The sequence below is a fragment of the Tachypleus tridentatus genome, chromosome 1, assembly GCF_004210375.1.
Source record: "Tachypleus tridentatus isolate NWPU-2018 chromosome 1, ASM421037v1, whole genome shotgun sequence".
Classification (NCBI taxonomy): domain Eukaryota; kingdom Metazoa; phylum Arthropoda; class Merostomata; order Xiphosura; family Limulidae; genus Tachypleus; species Tachypleus tridentatus.
Window position 1 is genome coordinate 76,363,530 of NC_134825.1, and position 15,266 is coordinate 76,378,795.

The 15,266-nt window shown below is 35.0% G+C and overlaps 1 protein-coding gene across 1 annotated transcript in view; it reads left to right on the forward strand.

Annotated features, from left to right (window-relative positions):
* The first annotated feature begins 799 nt into the window (after positions 1 to 799).
* LOC143232577 (uncharacterized) overlaps positions 800 to 15,266 on the forward strand; it is a 61,130-nt gene continuing 46,663 nt past the window's right edge. Inside the window, exon 1 of the mRNA XM_076468180.1 lies at positions 800 to 1,086. The gene's annotated coding sequence lies outside the window, so the exon portion shown is untranslated. The remainder of the gene's footprint in view (positions 1,087 to 15,266) is intronic.

The following is a 15,266-nucleotide window of genomic DNA, read 5'->3' on the forward strand; positions in this document are numbered from 1 at the left end:
ACGTTATAATGTTACGGTCAATCCCACTATTCGTTGGTAAAAGAGTAGCCCAAGAGTTGGCGGTGGGTGGTGATGACTAGTTGCCTTCCCTCTAGTCTTACACTACTAAATTAGGGATGGCTAGCGCAGATAGCCATCGAGTAGCTTTGTGCGTAATTCAAAAACAAAACCTAACCTGACACCAATATCGTCTTGTAGGCGTATACTGATTATTTAACAAGAAATAAATAAATGAGTATTTATCAGTGGAATAAGCAATTAGCAATAAATTCAGTAAAATTTTTATTCAGTCAAAATTTATTTTGTGGAGAGTTAACCATAAATAATTAACGAAGGAGAAATAGAGGAAATTTTGTCAATACTCAAAACTTTTCCAGAAACATGTACAATTACTTGAAAGTGCTCTAAGAAAAAAATGAATGAATTAGATTAACCTTGAGTGTATTCAATTTGTAATACTTTCCTTCACTATACCTGTTGCTTTAGGATCTCTGTTGGCTCATACTTTGAAGTTCAGACCGTTCAGTCAGTCTTTATAGGTTTTTAACATTCTTGATATCAAAGTACAACATTCTCCACACAGTGTATACCTCCTGGCTAACAAAGCAGATCCAGTCGTAACGTGCCACCACTACAGCCATTTATAAGCTATAAAACTAACGGCATTACGTCTCCTGACGGCGGTGCGTGTTCAAAGCCTCGCCTTCTTGCCAGAGGTTATTAAATGATTTGAGCTGCAGCGGGTTATGTGAGTTCGTGTGTGTATGTCTGTGAGTTGAGGCATATAAATGTGTTTGTGATCGCGGACGTAGTTCTAGACAGTGCGCGCAGTGGGCTCGAGGAAGCTCGCCCGTTCACTTCGGTTCAACATTGATTGATTGCAATGAAGTGGCTGTTTGTAAGGAGAACAACAGACCAAGAGAGAGAGCAGAAAAGTTTCCCAACCGTGTCAATAGTCAAGAATATTTCTTCTGTTTGAGTGAGCAAGTTGTGGACGAAGCTACAAAGACACGGAATTCAGGAGAGACGACCATCGGAAGTTCACTCTGTCGGAAGGCGCACAACAGAGGTGTCCTTTCAGCCAAGGTGAGATACGCTCTAGGTGGCTTGTTCGTAATATGAAACTATTGGTTCTGCTTCTTTCTTCAAACTTACCACCTGTTTGAAAACTATTTTGTAGTTTTTCTTTCGTTGATTTGTGATTTTGGAATGATTTCAATGTAGTTAAATATATAAAAACAAGCCAACCAATATTTTGCCATACTCATACCCTAAGACCTTTGACCACCTTGAGCAACCTTTCGATTAATTTAACTTGTAACCTTAAAGTAAGTTAAATATAGAACTAAGAATCCAAACTGAGCTTACCGTTTCCGTGGCTCCTGCGTACTTTACTGACCAAGTTGTGCGATTTCTAACCTAATAGTGATAAACATTACTGCTGAGGAGTCTCTCTTATACAAACCATTAAAAGCTGGTTAAACGGCTGTATTATCGTGCATTTCTAGTGCAAGGTAAGATGTTTATATGATTTAATTTCTATTGTAAGATGAGATATTTATATAATTTCATTTCTAGTTTAAGGTAAGATGGTTATATAATCAAGGAAGGAGCTGCCGTATGCAAATTTGAGAACAGGAAGGGTTGATACGTTACGTAAAACACGGTCTCTAACTAAATTGGTATCACAAGAGACGTGACGTAATCGAATAATTTTTTTTGCTTCACTTTTACCATATATTTGAAAACGTCAGAAGGGACAAGTTCATTTCTGTTAACAGAACAGTTTCATGTATCGACCATCTTTAATAAAAGATGCGTTTATAATTTGTTTTCCTTGCATAAGTCGAGTATCTTAAAAATGGGGTAAAACTTATTAGGACCATTTTTATTTTGTGAGTTTCTTGTTATAACACTAACAAGACGTAATAAGGAAAGGAAATATTAAAAGCAAAAATGTAAGAAAAAAAGGCGAAGTCATATAAAACTGGAGAGAAATCGATATACAACTTGAAGAGAAAGGCTTTTAAACCGCAAAACACATAAATGTTCGCCACTGTCTGTGTTATTTTATTACTGCTAGAGTGTGCTTTGGAACCAAAGAATACATGATCTGCATCCATCGTGTAGTTGAGAAGTATTCGGGTATTTTTCTGATATATTGAAATTCTCTCTTCCCACCAACTGTTGAGAATTCTACTGCACTTGAGAAACCAAGAGATACACTAAACAATAAAGAATTATCGTTTATTACTTTTCTTATCTTCCTTTAAGGAGAAGTGAACACTTCAATTGTCTATATGTAACACGAAAACATGTTAAACGTTATTTTACGTATTGAACAAAATATTTTCACAAAGTTCTTTGGAACTTCAATTTTTTTATATTTTTAGTCTGATTTTGAAGTTATGTTACAATATTAATTTTTAATATCGAAACATTAATACACGTTTTTATTAGATGGATTTAGTAAAAACAGTAAGAACGAACTGTATATAGATACACGACTTATTTAATACAAAGCTGTGAACCATAGGCGCATGATTTATTTAATATAAGTCTGAGAGTTAGAATAATGTAGTAATAATGCTCGTTTATGCTCTTCTGTGCATTATTTTGTTTTTTGTTTTTTTTAATTTCGTGCAAAGCTGCTTGATGGTTACATGCATTAGCGAACACTAATTTAGCAATGATAGATAAGAGGAAAGGCATCTAGTAAATACTGCCTACCGCTAACTCTTGCAATACTCTTTTACCAACGAACAGTAAGATTGACGGTTACATTATGATGCCCACACAGCTGAATGGGAGGGGGTTGTTCCGAAACTGGGATTCAAACTCTCTAAGTCCACCAAGCCATACCAGGCCTTTTACTTCTGTAGAAAGTATTTTCAAAACTACGCAGGGTCATATATATACATATATTAAGACTTTTTATAACTTTTATTATTTATCAAGCCCTCTAGTGGCTCTGCGGACTTACAATGCTAAAAGCCGGGTTTCGATTCCCGTGGTGGGCAGAGCACAGATAGCCCATTGTGTAGCTTTGTGCTTAATTCGAAACAACAACTTATTGATCAAAGTAAAAACACTAATACGAGGTAAATGTATATTAATCATCTACAAGCATATAGAGATAAATGCACATAATTCAGATATTTTGATAACACAAATGTCTCATATTAGACTTATAAAGTTAACATGTGGTTGATTTCACATGTTTATACCTGTTAACTTTAATCAGTTATTATTCTTTCTTACGCTTTTTCTTTCATGCGATACACTCTCCGAAGACCGACTTGCCGCCAAAATTAGTTAACGATAGTCAAAACATGCGTATAATACAAAACTGATAATCACATTACAATAAATCAAGTATCTTCAAAACATAAAACTTCATCACATGTGATTACCTGGAAAATCAATCTATATTATTTTTAAATTTCAAGCTATCATAATAATTGTTTGTTTGTTTTTGAATTTCGCACAAAGCTACTCGAGGGCTATCTGTGCTAGCCGTCCCTAATTTAGCAGTGTAAGACTAGAGGGAAGGCATCTAGTCATCACCACCCACCGCCAACTCTTGGGCTACTCTTTTACCAACGAATAGTGGGATTGACCGTCACATTATACACTCCCACGGCTGGGAGGGCGAACATGTTTAGCGCGACGCGGGCGCGAACCCGCGACCCTCAGATTACGAGTCGCACGCCTTAACACGCTTGCCCATGCCGGGCTACATCATAATAATAATTTAACAAACGCGCATTTCAAAATCGATAAAAACCTTCGAAAAGAACTCTCTGTAGCGCGCATTACTGAAATTAGATGAAAAAATGTTTGTTTGATTTTTTAATTTCTTACTCAAATAGGACTATATTGCATAAAAACGTGTTTTATGAAATATATTTTGGTCAGCTGTAAATGGGAACGTTACATAGAAGTAACATTGTACAGTTGAAGAACAAAAAAAAAAATAATTGCGCGGTTTGTTTAGACTGTTACCTGAAAACAAGAGCATTCAGTTACAAAACTAAAACATTTACAATTGCAATAAGCATCAAAGATAAACCTGTCAGCAGTACTTTACAATGTGCAATTGAGGGTTAATTTATAGCGTGGTTCTTATCCTAGATTTCTCATCTAAATCTTTATATTTCACTGCATTTGCTCTTCAAACCCATGGTACTTATTTATTTTGTGTATATAACTATTACTTTTATGGCTGACGAGTCCAAGCAATACACTTAATTAAACAGCGGCTAAAAGTTAGAAACCCTTTTCATGTTAATATTGTTTCGCTGAGAGACCAAATAATATTTATGCTTAGCAAAACTCGTTATTTTAATTATTTTAAGGGAAAAGCAAGAGTCTTCATGAAAAGTCTTTTAATTGCTTATGCACATTAATATTTTTATATCACTTAGAAAAAAATTAATTCGAATTTTAAACAGTTTAAAAAGACTTAAAACTTGGAAAACGGAGAGAAGGTTTAGGTTTAATAACAGTATGTAAACAGTGTTTCAATCAACGTCGTGAAGTCACACTTAGGACTTTAATAATCCTGATACTGATAATACCAGTAATATTCTATTTTAACACATAATTTAAAATCTAAGTACTCGGACTTTGCAAGGCAGTGAACGTAATTCTATGATGTTTTTCATATTTCGTTACCAAATTATATTTGTTTGTTTTGAATTTCGCGCAAAGCTACATGAGAGTTATCTGCGCTACCTGTCCCTAATTTAGCAGTGTAAGACTACAGGGAAAGCAGCTAGTCATCACCACCTACCGCCTACTCTTGGGCTACTCTTTTACCAAAGAATAGTAGAATTGAGTGTTACTTTATAACGTTTTCACGGCTAAAAGGGTGAGTATGTTTGATGTGACGGGGATTCGAACCCGCGACCCTTAGATTACGAGTCGAGTGCTTTAACCACCTGGTCATGCCGAGCCCACCAAGTTATATGTTTAATTAATCTTAACATGTGACTTTTAAATTAATAACTTCGAGACATTTTGTTCTGAAAAACCAACTACAAAAACCTCATTTTATAAAGTGTTTAGATATAGTTAAACATTCCTTCAATTGAAATAAAACAAAATCCAATCAACACAAGAAATGAATAAACCTCCCATTGTTTCAAAACATTATCATCCATAATTATGATAATTAAAGTAAATTCGTCTCTTTACTATCGTAATGTTAATCATCAAAGTAGTTGTAAGCCTCTATTAGCTTAATTCTAATTATTAATATAGATGAATATTAATCATATAAGAGTAACTAGGCTTAGCAAACCATCACTAACTGCAACAACATGACTTTGTGATATTACCACTTATAGCTTAACAATATTTCTTTGTGCATAAATGTTTGTTTCAGAACAAAGCTGCATTGGGCTTTCTGCTGAATCTACCGGGGGAAATCAAACCTACATTTTAACATTGCATGTCCTTAAACTTACTGCTTTTCCACCAGGGACGTATAAATGCTATTTTTTTTGTTCTTATCAGCTTATTATTAAATCTGTATATAACAACATGTTTCAATACATACTGTAGTTTAACCAAGTGAATATGTATTTTAATCCAAACAAAATTTAATTACATTATTATTTGTATAATTAGTTATAAAGATTTGGTTTGTTTTGAATTTCGCGCAAAGTTATACGAGAGCTATCTGCGCTAGCCGTCCCTAATTTATTAGTGCAAGACTAGAGCGAAGGTAGCTAGTCATCACCACCACCGCCGACTCTGGGGCTACTCTTTTACCAACGAATAGTGGAATTGACCGTCATATGATAATGCTCCCACCGCTGAAGGGGCGAGCATGTTTGGTGTGACGGGGATTCGAGCCCGCAACCCTCGGATTACGAATCGAGTGCCTTAACCATCTGGCGTGCAGGGCCCTAGTTATAAAGAATTAGAAGTCTATTTATAAATTATCTTCGCATTTGAAACGCATTTCTCTATTTTTCTAAATATTTCAGTTAATAAACAATGCTACATCATTAATATTGTTTGCTCTAAGAGCAATATAGCTATTTAATACACAGTAATAATGATGTCTGAATAGTTCAAGTAATTAAAAGCGATTTCTCAATAAGCAGAGGATCTCATACCGTGAGGTGCTGGTGGCGACGTCTCATGGAATACCACATAATAGTTGGTGTTTAATTAAAACACGAAATTGAACTTTATTAAGCTTGGAAACGAGTCACTTTTGTCTTTCTGAGTTTAGGTTACAATTTCGATTTTACTCAAGTGGTAAAATATTGTCAACCTTCCATTAACTATCTATATACCAAGATAACATGAAAAATTATGTTCTTTTCTTTTAGATAAAATATTGTCATTCTTCCATTAACGATCTAAATACCAAGATAACATGAAAAATCATGTTCTTTTTTGATAAAATATTGTCAATCTTCCATTAACGATCTAAATACCAAGATAACATGAAAAATTATGTTCTTTTCTTTTAGATATAATATTGTCATCCTTCCATTAACTATTTAAATACCAAGAAGACGGGAAAAATCATGTTCTTTCTTTCAGATAAGGCCCGGTATGGCCAAGCGTGTTAAGGACTTCAACTCGTAATCCGAGGGGCGAGGGTTCGAATCCCCGTCGCACCAAACATTCTCGCCCTTTCAGCCGTGGGGACGTTACAATGATACGGTCAATCCCACTATTCGTTGGTAAAAAAAGTAGCCCAAGAGTTGGCGGTGGGTGGTGATGACTAGCTGCCTTCCCTCTAGTCTTACACTGCTAAATTAGTGACGGCTAGCGCAGATAGCCCTCGTGTAGCTTTGCGCGAAATTAAAAAAAAACAATCTTACAGATAAAACATTGAATATTAAGAACGATAATTCTACTTTTAGAAACCTTTGAGAAATAATTAATTTGCTGTTATTTTGATTTAATTATGTCTATTAGTATAAATAATCTTGTTAGTTTAATGTAATTCGTCCAATAAATATATATTCACACCGATCACTATATTATTATTCATGCACTGTGTGAAGATATTCGTTATCAACTTCTTATTTAAACTGTTTTATTTTTTCCTTGGTCAATTTTTAGTTGAAAACGATTTCAGTTAGTTCCAGATGCACACTGACAACCCACTTAATATTCTGGCTTTGTAAAGAAACTAGTTTACAACCCTAATCACTTACGCAAACAGCTTAAAACCGTAATGAACTCTTAAGTTTTAAACAATGTTCTTGGAAGCAATTTTAAAATGAAGTTAATTATAAGGCTGAAAATAACGTTAAAAAACTGATAAAATGCTCTACGTATTCAAGAAACATACTCTTTGCTAAAACAAGCTGATACTCCTAGTTTTCTGGTTCCAATTATCGTGAACAATTGGTTGTTATAGGCGTTAGAGGAGTATCAAATGCGCGATACAAATAGTACCTTATCCGCAAAATAGTTTTTAATTAAACGTATCTGCTTTTAAAAATCAATAATGATTTTAAACACAATACTTTTGAAATACGAAACGTTTACCACTTGTTTACCACTTCTTAGGTATTAGAATGTCAAGTTTAAGAAATTTGCTTTAACCCACTTGGTATATTTTTAAGCAACTAAAAATAAGTCATTAGGATATTATCTACAGTGTAATAACTTTTTGATCAAAATAACTGTTGTTCTATATGTCTTAAGAAGACTAGCTTGATGGTTCGCCCATTTTTGTGAATGATAGTAAAGTAATAAAATAATAATAGTAATAACCAATGAGTGACAAAAATAAAATAAATAATAGTTTTATTAATTCTTACCATGAAAATCTGATATATAAAGGACTTTGATAAAATTATAACCGTTACAATTAATTTTTTTAATCTATTTCACATCATTATATTTGTTGTTCAAAAACATTGACGTAACCCAACCGGCCTGATGAATTTGTTTGTTTTGAATTTCCAGCTAAGCTACACAAGGGCTATTTGCGCTAGCCATCCATAATTTAGCAGTGTGAGACTAGAACTAAGGCAGCTAGTCATCACAACCCATCGCCAATTCTTGGGTAATACTTTTACCAATGAATAGTTGGATTGAACATCACATTATAACACCCATGCAGCTGAAAGAAGAGATCATGTTTGGTGTGAAGGGGGTTCGAACTTGAGACCCTCAGATTACGAGTCGATCGCGCTATCCACCTGGCCATGCTGGGTGCCTAACGAGCCTAGGTATTACCCGAAAGGTATCGTCAGCACTGGCTATGACAAATGCAATGTTGTTCAGATATTTTAACGTATTCTTCTTTTCTTCCACACATTAGTTCTTAAAATTAACCTACAACAAGCGGAGTTTGGCATGGAATAACAGAATATTAAATAATTTTCTTTGAGCACACACTGGTTCTGAAAGTAATCTTATGAAATTGTGAGTTAATCATGGCTACTTTCAGAAATAAGACTACAGATTATTGCTACCCATACGTTGCAGCATAGCCTTTACTTGTAAAGAAATGGAAAATAATTTCAACGTATTCTATAGTAATGTTTCAAGAAATATAGATAATCTTATAGATAATCTTTCAGCTTAAAAATTAATCTGATTTCTTAACGTATGTAAAGTTATGTTCCTCATTCTTGTTCCTCATATCATTACACGATACGTATTCCGTTTTGGAGCACTTAACTTTTTATTTCTTGTGTAATCCACCTTTATCAGCACTTGTTTAAATATTTGGGCTTCTGTAGTCTTATATATATATATATATATATGATAAATCCGCTTCCGGAATAAATACATCATGAATGATTATCAGAAGGTTATCACATTTATTGTGACAAATGATGTCCCTAGTGAATTAAACCCGGCATGGCCAGGTGGGTTAAGGCATTCAACTCGTAATCTGAGGGTCGCGGGTTTGAATCCCCGTCACACCAAACATGCGCGTCCGTTCAGCTGTGGGGGCTTTATAATGCATCGGTCAACCCCACTATTCGTTGGTAAAGGAGTAGCCCAAGAGTTGATGGTAGGTGGTGATGACTAGCGGCGTTGCCTCTACTCTTACACTGCTAAATTAGGGACGGATAGCGCAGATAGCCCTCGTGTAGCTTTGTGCGAAATTCGAAAACAAACAAACAAAACAAACTCTCGTGAATTGATCAAGTTATTTAGACAGCACAGAATAAAGAAATTAGTCTTACATTATTAGCTATAGTTGCTGTTTGTTATCATAAGTAAAATATAGATATGATTTCTTTATGATTTGGTAAACGGTAACAATCACAACATTCTGTGCACGTATTCTATAGTCTATGATACGGTAACTGCTAGCATCCTTAATTTTTATCGAAATATGTTCTACAATGTATAATGTGGTCTATTGGAAACAGTCACAATGTTTTCTACTTACATTTTATAGCGTATGATGTAGTCAAGCAAGGATGCAGTAACATTTTTTACATGCAGTCTGTAGTAAACAGCCTAGCCTAGTAACCACAGTATTTTCAAACTGTAGAGTATAATATGACTATTATTGGCAGCCACGATATCTTCTTCTACGAGAAATGCAATGAAATATCTTTAATGTATAATATAGTTACTAGCAGCAGACACAATAATTTCAACTTCATACAGTGTTTAGTGTTTAATGTGGCCATTCTTAGAAAGTTTATCTCTTCACATTGTTTGCAGTTATATTTGTTTGTTTGTTTGTTTTTAAATTTCGCGCAAAGCTACTCGAGAGCTATCTGCGCTAGCTGTCCCTAATCTAGCAGTGTAAGACGAGAGGGAAGGCAGCTAGTCATCACCACCCACCACCAACTCTTGGGCTACTCTTTTACCAACGAATAGTGGGATTGGCCGTCACGTTATAACGCCCCCACGGCTAAAAGGGCGAGCACGTTTGGCGCGACGGGGATTCGAACACTTGACCCTCGGATTACGAGTCGCAAGCCTTAACCCACCAGGCCATGCCGGACCTTGCAGTAAAAATTTACATATTTTTTTGGTCTCAGAATTGCAATAAACTTATGAAAGAAAAAAACATCATTGTACCAAATAATGCACTAAAATGCCATATTTTTACACCAAGCAATAACGAAAGCAAAGATGGCAACTAGAGATACAAAATCTGTGTTAAAATTATGTTTGTTCGTTTGATATTTTTATATTTACGAGTCAAATGAAATAGAGATGATCAAACGCTGTGGCAGATACATATATAATTAGTGGATAAAAAAAGGTGATCAACAGGATGAGATATAAATAAATATACAGGGTATATTTTGTCTTAAAATACTCTTCAGAGATTTACCACCATACTGGCTTTTCTCGTGTCAACACAACCATATTTTTTTTGTTGCGAATTCTGAGGTTATGGCAACTTCAGAATTAACCTTCTGAAAAACTTGTGCTTTAATTTTTTTATATAAATGAAACAAAGTGTTTGATGTATCAGAGATGTAACATTGAGATTCACGTCACAACGTCTTAACCTCCTCCAAGAAATAGTAAATTGAAGGGCAGAAGCTCAATGGTGAAAGCTATTAAACGCTAATAAATCACTGATTGCTCAGAAAGATATGAATTTGGAAAAAAATGACAGGGAGACGATTGTGGTGAAAAGAGAGTTATGAAAGTGTTAAGAGCTTTGATCATTGTTAGGTCAGTGCACGTTTTATGAATTTTAACTGAAAGCTCACCACGGTTTTTAATTAAATTAAAGCTGAAAAAGAAGTATCGCTGACAAAAACAGGAAAAAAGGTCTGATCATGACATCGTGATACAGATGGGCATCACACTTCCCCAAAACAAGCAAAGTAAAACCAGTCTTTGTGTCTATATCCTATGATATCTCAATTGGGAAAGAAAATACTTCAAGATGTTGGAAGTTTGCATACAGTTTAAGACTTTTTAAAAAGACAAATATTGTTTACAGAAGACGACGAAACTTTATCGTTCATTTTGTATTTAAAATAAGTTTTAATTCTGTCATTATGGAAGAAAAATTAAAGCCATCTATTACCAGTTAATAATTTATCTACGTAAATTGTAGGTTGGATTAGAAATAGTTAATAAAATTTGTAATTTGTCTATGGATCTAGATCTAAATGACCGCAGTTGTTAATACTTTACAAACACGATCCTGGAGGTTCCTCACAATTCAGAATATGCCTTTTCATCTGTCTTTTGGGCCGTAATGACCTTTTAAGAATACTAACGTGACAGTGAAATGGAAGGTAAAGTTTGCTCAGACAGCGGTTTTTAGCTTGTAAGAGCACCACCTTTAAAAATGGTTCAACTGAGGATAAATAAAAACAGCTTAAGCAGCTACAGTCTGTTTATATCTTTGCCTATGCGTAAGTCCGACTGGTGTTTAAACTTAATCGAATTCAGATGCCCGTACCTGAATGTATCACTTCATTTCAATTTTATTTAAAATATTTTGTCTAGTGTTCTTTATTTCACTTTTTTTTTAAATTCATTTGTCTAAAGGTTAATAAAGATTGTGTTTTGTTTATTGTTGGCCATTTGTATTGTGTCTTTTCACTCGTCACAGTAAAACCATTCCTTTATCCACTAACAAACATTAACCGTAAATACCATAGATACATATACATACGAGGTCTGTTCAAAAAATACGTGGACTGACATCATAAAACAAAATGTACTTTATTTAGAAGTTACAGGTCTGGGACCCCTTCAAAGTACTCTCCTCCCCAACGCACACACTTATCCCAACGGTGTTTCCACTTGTTGAAACAGTCGTGGTACGCTTCTTTTGTAATGTCCTCCAGCTCCTTCGTCGCATTTGCCTTAATCTCGGGAATCGTCTCAAATCTTCTTCCTTTCAAGGGTCTTTTGAGTTTGGGGAACAAGAAAAAATCGCAAGGAGCAAGGTCAGGTGAGTAGGGAGGTGGGGAAGAACAGTGATCGAGTGTTTGGCCAAAAACTTACGAGTTCTGAGGCACAAATTTCGCAGCAACGCGGTGAATCTTCAATTTTTCGGTCAAAATCTCGTAACAAGATCCAACTGATATCCCACACTCTTCAGCAAGCTCCCTGACAATCAGACGTCGATTTGCCTGCACCAGGGTGTTGATTTTGTTGACGTGTGGGTCGTCAGTTAACGTGGAAGGACGTCCAGGACGCTCATCATCTTCAATGGACTGTCGACCATCCTTAAAACGTTCATGCCACTTGAAACATGCCGTACGCTTCATAGCAACATCACCGTAAGCCGTGTTAAGCATTGCAAAAGTTTCAGTTGCAGAATTTCCAAGTTTAACACAAAATTTCACAGCAAGTCGTTGCTCCTTCAGGTCATTCATTCTGAAATCCGCCAAACGAAAAAATCGCACTTCACTTAAAACCGCGTAGCTAATACACAAATGAAGATATCTGCAATCGGGAAATGGCATCGTAATCAGCTGATCTGTGCGACCTAGCGACACCAAGCGGATTTCCCTGGAACCAACTGGAGCCGCGCAATTCAAACAGTCCGCGTATTTTTTGAACAGCCCTCGTATATTTAGAGCCTTGTTACCTCTTTGTTCTTTTTCACTATCTTTACTATAAATGAATCTGTTTCTAGTCTACTATTACGTCTATAGTAAATCAATGAACATTCTGAATGAATGAAGAACGTAATGAAACTGGACATAATACAAAATATTGTGTGGATGTGTTTTTACAAAAGTCGGAGGTATTTTTTGAATTATTCTTAAAATAAATGTTCGATTTGTTGAGACTCTTGAAAATGAGCTATATTTTACACACAAAAATGTCGTTTGTAACAAATGTGTGTTTTTGTCCGTGTGTGTTATATCATCAGTCGCATATGGTGCAAATACGTACAACATGAATCGCCTTGTAAATAACCTATATAATTCAGGTATTTAACACTAAATAAATGTTAATCCAATTACTTCGAAATATATATATTTATGAGTCTTCTAACAACAAATTGTAATGTTTGATATTTGTATATTTTACTTATGGCAAACCTACTACAGCTATTTGCTATCGTCGTCCCTAATTTTGAAATGACAGAATGAAGGAAAACTAGCTAATCAACACCACCGTGCCAACAACTCTTGGAATACTCTTTTACCAACGAATAGCGAAATTGACCATCACATTATAACGCCTCCACAAATGAAAGGGTAAGCGTCTCCGTAGATTACGAGTTCAGCATCCTACCCACTAGGCCATGCCATACTTCACTTAATATAGGTAAAAATAACAGGCAACAGCACTTGAAAAGTTTTGAATTAAATAAAATCACGCTGATATTCTCAATGGTATAAGAAATAACTAATGAATAATTATTTTTCTCCTGTTTCTACCTTGTTTTATTATCACCTAGATGATAATTCAATGTAAAAAATCTAATAGAACAAATTCAGCTAAATACTTTTAATGTTTTCAATCATATTTACCTAACAATATCTCAAAATTGGGCATAAGACAATTTTTTAAAAACCTATATCTAATGTTTTAAGTAAAAGACTTAATAACTTTCTCTTAATTTAATCAAATGACATCAGAAAGACGTTACAGTCTGTTCTACTTATGAGATGGCATATTTAGTTTATTACTCTAATTAGAAATTTCGCTAGTTTTGCATGTCGACTAGTCCCATTAGCGTTTTGGGGATCAGTTAAGCACATAACATTAGTCTGACCGATCCATTTGTTTCCATTAATCTGACGCACGGTACAAATTGCTGGAAGTGCATTACATTTCTTGAAGTGTAGCTGCCACTTTTAGGATTGCGTTTCACGTGTAAGTTGCACTCCATAGATTGTTAATAGGTGTAATATCAACAGTTATGGAAAATGAAGCTCGAAAACTAATGTCAGCGAACGTTCTTTCAGGTCTCTAGTTTTGTATTTTTCACATCTGTATATTTTGTTTTATATTTTACAGCAATAGCTTATTTGAAAAGTTCAATTAGTTTAATAACAAAGTAAATTAAAAAATAGGATTTTCAAACATAGCTGCTTGTGACAAAAACAGTTTTTTAATTTTGCGCAAAGCTACACGAGAGCTACCTGCACTAGCCGTCCCTCATTTATGAGTGTAAGACTAGTGGAAAGACAGCTAGTCATCACCGCCAACTCCGTACTGTTATTTTACCAACGAATAGTGGGATCCACCGTTACATGATAACGGACCCACAGCTGAAAGGGCGAGCACATATGTTGAGACAGGGATTCGAACCCGCGACCCTCAGATTACGAGTCGAATGCCTTAAACACCTGACCACACTTTCCACTAACAAAACACTTTCGAGATATAACACTGAAAAATTGTCAGCACATATAAAACAACATTTTGTTGTATATTACAAAGTCTAGCAAAAGATTAAACTTCATAAAGAATTTTTTCCTTTCATACATGAGTTCATACCCTGTCTTGAATACAGAAAACCTAATCCAATTAGCGAATTAAATAAATTAAAAGTTAATTAAGTGTAGGAACTACCAGTTAAATAATGTTTTAAAATTATTTTAAAAAATCATTGAAAACAATTTGTTTGAAAACTATAATTATTTTAAAAGTGAAACACCGTAGCTATGTCTCCGAATTTACAACGCTAAAATCAGGGGTTCGATTCCCCTCGGTTGGCTGAGCAGATAGCCCGATGTGGCTTTGCTATTAGAAAAACACACACGAAACACCATAGTATGACAACAAAAGAATGTGAAGTCATCAGGAGATAAAAAGAGTTATTAAAAATGAAATTTTGATTATTAATTTTACTGTCAGAAAGTAACCTAGAGACGCGTTCTCTATAATGAACCAAGACACGGTTTACTTGTTTTGCATTAATTAAATATTTGTTTTACGGTTCTTCTTCATAAGAATCCGAAGATCGCGGTTTCGAATTCCCGTCACACCAAACATGCTCGCCCTTTCAGCCGTGGGGGCGTTACAATGTGATGGCTATTCGTTGGTAAAAAAGTATCCCAATAGTTGGCGATGGGTGGTGATGACTAGCTGCCTTCCATCTAGTTTTAGACTGCTATATTAGGGACGAGTAGCACGGATAGCCCTCGTTTAGCTTTGCGCGAAATTCAAAAAGAAACTTCTTCATAAGAAAGTTGTTTGGTTTGAAGCTATGTTAAACTCGCTTTAGAAGATAAACTTTATAAGAGGTATTTTAATCTAACACTGTATACGAGTTTGAATCTTACACTAGTCACAGAATCTTACAACGTTCCAAGCTATAACCATGTAAATTTCCGTTGTGGAATTGTGCCGAACTTTTAGCCTTTCTT